Source organism: Palaemon carinicauda, chromosome 33 (genome assembly GCF_036898095.1).
Source record: "Palaemon carinicauda isolate YSFRI2023 chromosome 33, ASM3689809v2, whole genome shotgun sequence".
Taxonomy (NCBI): Eukaryota; Metazoa; Arthropoda; class Malacostraca; order Decapoda; family Palaemonidae; genus Palaemon; species Palaemon carinicauda.
The window spans coordinates 47,691,787-47,697,614 of record NC_090757.1 but is presented as its reverse complement, the minus strand read 5'-3'; positions in this window follow the sequence as shown (position 1 = coordinate 47,697,614).

The following is a 5,828-nucleotide window of genomic DNA, read 5'->3' as shown; positions in this document are numbered from 1 at the left end:
CTTAGTTTCCCCAGTAATAATATCTAATTTTTAGAGACACGATAGCCCATACGTTGTATATCTTCCCCAATGTCTTGGTAAATAACAGTCCTCTGACGATGGCCACAACACTTCTGAAGCAGTGGCTGCAGGCAACGTCAACAGTCACCCAGCGCACAATAATCATCCAATCTTCTTTTGTTTTATTGGTCGAGGAGCTGGAAAACAAGATACGGAACACCAAGGATGGAACGACATTTATTGACGCTATTTTCCTTTTAAGGAAAGAAAGAAATTCATTGCAAAGTGTCTTTTAGCGCTCGGAAGAAGTAATCACACATCCAGGGGGAGTAGTAATGGGTTCCTGAATGAGACATAGATAGTTCTTTTTGGTTTCCATTGGAAGACGTTAACGCAGTCCAGTCTGTATGATGCCTTTGATACTTAAAATACAATTTAGCGATTGCATATTACAAAACAAAAACAATATCAATTATAATAGTAATATTAATCATGATAATAATATCAATGGAAAAGATAGTCCCCATTGATATTTATGTAAAATGTATTTAGAAAGTACAGAGATATCTGAAGAACCTGCTTTAATCTCATGCTATTATTGGTGATTTATTAATAATGGTAAGGGTATTCATATAATTAATAAATATAATAATGATAATAATATTGATATAGGAGGACTAAATTTTAAGCAACTGTTATTGAACGTTATGGCTGTATAAGTAGCATTGATCTTGTATAGAGATTTTTTTACTTTTTTACTACGTATTTTACTCTGTTTTAGTGTCGACAGTTAAAGACATGTGTTCAATATACCTCTTCAGAGGTTGTGGTGGCCGATGTGTAACGTCCCTGGCTAGTGAACGGCAGACTGGGGTTCGAGTCCCGCTCATACTCGTTAGTTCCTTTGGTTGCTGTAACCTCAGCATCCTTTTGAGCTAAGGATGGGGTTTGGGGAGAGCCTATAGGTCTATCTGCTTTTTCATCTGCAGCCATTGCCTGGCCCTCTTTGGTCCTAGGCTGGGTGGAGAGGGGCCTTGGGAGCTGATCAGTCTTTCGGGCATTGTCCTGCTCGATGGGGTAATGTCACTGTCCGCTGCTCCCGCCATTCATGAGCGGCCTTTAAACATTTAAACAGGCGTAAAGTGGATAGGCTTGTGTTCTTGTGTTGACTTTACTCCTGTTGATGAATTAGGGAAAACATTTTGGCAGGTCATTGATTTTTTATTTATTTTTTCTATTATTGAAAGGTGAAATCGTATCAGTCCTTCGCCGAGGAATGTAACTGTTGAGTCCAGAAGTAAAATAATAACAACAAATATATGAAGGTCACAAAATAAAAATAAATTACATCTTTAATTAACATTTAATAAAGCAAAAATACTTCCATTTGCCAAGGGGCAGATGGAGGTCATTGCATCCGAGACAAACTTTAATTTCGTGTTGCGTGGCTCAGCTCGGTTTTAGCCCTCGAAAACGGCGGAGGCTGAAGGGAAACTTTAATGGAATTTGACCCTCAGAGTTGAAAATCCTCAGGTTGACCCCCCCAAGGAATTCCTTCGCTTACTGCTCACTGTCACGCACGCGAAAAATGTTAATACGTCTTTCCCTCTGAAGGGACTTTTTGGAAAGGCCGGTTGACTTCATGGTTAGGATTTTGCCTTGTGGATCAATTGGGATTAATTTAATGATTATATTTTGTGGTGTATATATGATTAATTAAAAGATTAAATTCTGTTGTACATATATGATTAATCTAAATATTGAATTATTTGGTATATTCATGCCCAATTTAAACATTAGATCTTTCGATGAATTTATGATTATTCTAATGATTAAATTTTGTGATACATTAATGATTAATGTAAACATTAACTTTTGTGTTACATCTATGATTAATTTAGATATTATTTTTGGGGGGTATGTTCAGGATTAATTTAAGGATTAGATTTTGTGGTCTATTTATGATTAATTAAAATATTAAAATTTGTTGTATATTTATGATTAATCTAAATATAATTTTTTGGGTACATTCCTGATTAATTGAAAGATTTTATTTTTTGGTACATTTATGTTAGATTTAAAGATTAAATTTTTTGGTACATATATGATTAATTTAAAGATAATGTTTTTGTATATTTATGATTAATTTGAAGATTAACTTTTCTGGTACATATATGTTTAATTTAAAGATAAAAATTTTTAGTACATTTATGATTATTTTGAAGATTGAATTTTGTTATAAATTTATTATTAATTTAAAGATTAAATCTTTTTAGTACGTTCATGATTAATTTAAAGATTAAATTTTGTTGTACATTTATGAATAATCTAATGGTTATTTGTATCATTACAGTTATGATTAATTTAAAGACTAAATTTTATGTCACATACATTTTCATTAGATTTTCATTTTTGTTGTTAATTAGATGATAGCCAACTTCCCAGACCCCAGAGCAATAGATTGTAGTCGTTTTTTTTTTTTTTTTCATGTTAAAAATTTTGAAAATTTACATATATAAGAAAAATAAATAAATATAAATTCTTAACTCTTACTCAATTCTTAAATCTATAATACTAATTTACTACAAATATATTGAATAAAATCACTAAACAAATATGAATATGATAAATTGGAAATTTTTCGATACAGCAATAACAGCCCAAATAAAATACAATTAATGTTACTCCACTCTTACAACTACAACTGCTAATTCACTAGAAATATAATAGATACAGTTGCAATTACTAATTTACTAGAAATATATTGAATAAAATTACTATACGAATATGAATATAATCCAATTAAAATTTTTCCATACAACAACAAAACTGCAAATAAAATACAAATTATTTACAATTACTCCCTTCTCATAACCACAACTACTAACTCACTAGCAATGTAATAAATGCAGTTCTTAAAAATATAAATATTATATAAACTAAATTTCTTCAATACAGCATCAACACTAAAACTAAAGCCACCAACAGACAGTAGCGTAAACAACTTGTGCTCCCATTAACTTAAGATTCGGGTCTCTCGAAATTACAAGAAATCTCATTACAAGAAAGTAATTTCAGTACAAAACACTCCAAACTTCATGCTGGGTGCGTTGAATGGCGGGTCTCTCCAGTAAATGTTTTTAATATATGTCAGGAGATCCAAATAAAATATACTTTTGCGGGAAAACCCTGGTTTTGGAAGATCCAGATTTATATATACATAAATATATAAAATTTCATATAGTTTTTCCCTATATTTGGTATTTGTGTATTATCATCATTAAAAGAAAAGTACTATTCAATTTGATGAGGTTTCTTCATTTACATACACATACAGATACATATACACATGTATGACTAAGGATATGTATGAAATACATACATATATATATATATATATATTATATATATATATATATATATATATATATATATATATATATATATATATATACTATAATATAATATATATATGAATATATATATATATATATATATATATATATATATATATATATATATATATATATATGCATATATATATATATATATATATATATATATATATATATATATATATATATATATATATATATATATATATACATATATATATTATAATATATATATATATATATATATATATATATATATATATATATATATATATATATATATATAAATATATATATATATATATATACACATATATATACATATATATATATATATATACTGTATATATGTATATATAAATATATATATATATATATATATATATATATATATATATATATATATATATATATATATATAGATATATATATATATATATATATATATATATATATATATATATATATATATATATATATGAACAATTAAATGTTGTTTAATGGAAATCTGGGAACTTGCAGAAATAGGTGAAAATTTAGGTTATCTTGAGGAATCATAGGACTTTTGAGAACCTAGATATTTATGCAGGGAATAGAAAATATATACATCTGACTAACATAAAAAAAAAACTCAAAATACCTAACTTATTGGAAACAATGTTGACATAAACGTATAATTTTTGTTTGTACCCTAATAATTAACTACCGTGTATGAAGTGATATTTATTTAGATAGTTAATGCTGTGGGAAGCCTGAAACATTACTCAAAAAATGTGTGGGATGTTAACAGCTTTAATGAGAGTCAGGAATTAATGAAGTACACGATATGAGAGAGAGAGAGAGAGAGAGAGAGAGAGAGAGAGAGAGAGAGAGAGAAATTAATGAAGTACGAGAGAGAGAGAGAGAGAGAGAGAGGAGAGAGAGGAGAGAGAGAGAGAGAGAGAGAGAGAGAGAGAGAGAAAATTAATGAAGTACATGACGAGAGAGAGAGAGAGAGAGAGAGAGAGAGAGAGAGAGAGAGAGAGAGAGAGAGAGAGAGAGAGAGAGAGAGAGAGAATAGCGTATATTCTAATGGGAACTGCTTCGTGAATATATGATTGTATTTAGAAATGGTCTTTCAGAGCCCTAATATCCTAGAAAGTTCGTTCATTAGCGAGGCTCAGCATATGTAATATCATAAAACTAAAATTTCAAGTTAATTATAACTTGTAATTGAAGCAAACGTTGTGTAAGAGGCCAGTCTCTTTGATGGGTTAGTATCAAACGGTTCAAAAGTAGAAATTGTTAATTTGGAAATGTTTTTTGGTGAGTTTATTAATTATAGGACTGGTGGTGGATATTTTTATATGATATTTCTGGCTTTTCAGTTTGAAAATGTTCATGGTATTCATTATCATAACACTAAATTTGTAAAAAATAAAATTTTTTAATTTATACCTACCAGGCCTGTCTTAAGTATTGCATCTTTCTTCCCAAATAACTGCTTAATAGATAGCCATTAATTATTTACATCTGTGAGGTAAGGAACTCCTATTGACTTTTGGACAAACCTTCAAGATCACTTTATTTAAAATATTGTTTTTATTGAAATGCCAATGCTTTTTATGGCTAAATCTAATAGATTTGCAGAATCCTTTCTTCATACTAAAGTTGATTGACTTTTAACTCCAAAATACTATCATGTAACTAAGTTGTTAACATTATTATATAAGATTACTTAAACTTGCCTAGTTCGTAGTCCCTACTTGTTCTATGAATGATGCTTTTGCAATACTTCGAAATGTTTTACGTCCAAATTTAATAATTTATTTTCCTTATCAAGATAACTAGCAACTCAAGGCTGCCACTTGCTACATGATACGTATCATTTTCTGCCTATGAACACTTTTTCTAGGAATTACAGTCTTAACCACATATGGGGGCCTTTGAAGTCACCCGATCGTCCTGAAAAGCTGTTTACGAAAATCATTGTTAATTTTCATGGTTCATCATTTATTTTGCCGGTTTGCATTAATTACTTTATGGTTAACTTGATTAAAAGTTAATCGTTGGGAGAGGTGATTTATCAAGTTACACAGTTTTGTAAACATAGTTTTAATTTTATATCAGAATTTTATCGGTAAACCAAAATCTAATTATTTAAAACTTGAGAATCTTAAAACTCATTCCCTTTATGAAAGTTGTCGTGTATATCATTATTCAGATTTCTCAAAACCTGAACATTAGCTAAAGGAATTATATGATGCTTTCAGTAATGCATTAATAAAATAAAAAACAAGCTTCTCTTACCCACGAACCAAATTGATTGAGCACATAACATTTTTCATTTCTTACATTTTATCGATATTTCTCAAAATTGAACTTTAGCCGAGGGAAAGACATGTTGACTTTAGTAATTCATTAAATAAAACACACCAACACAAAATGCCATAT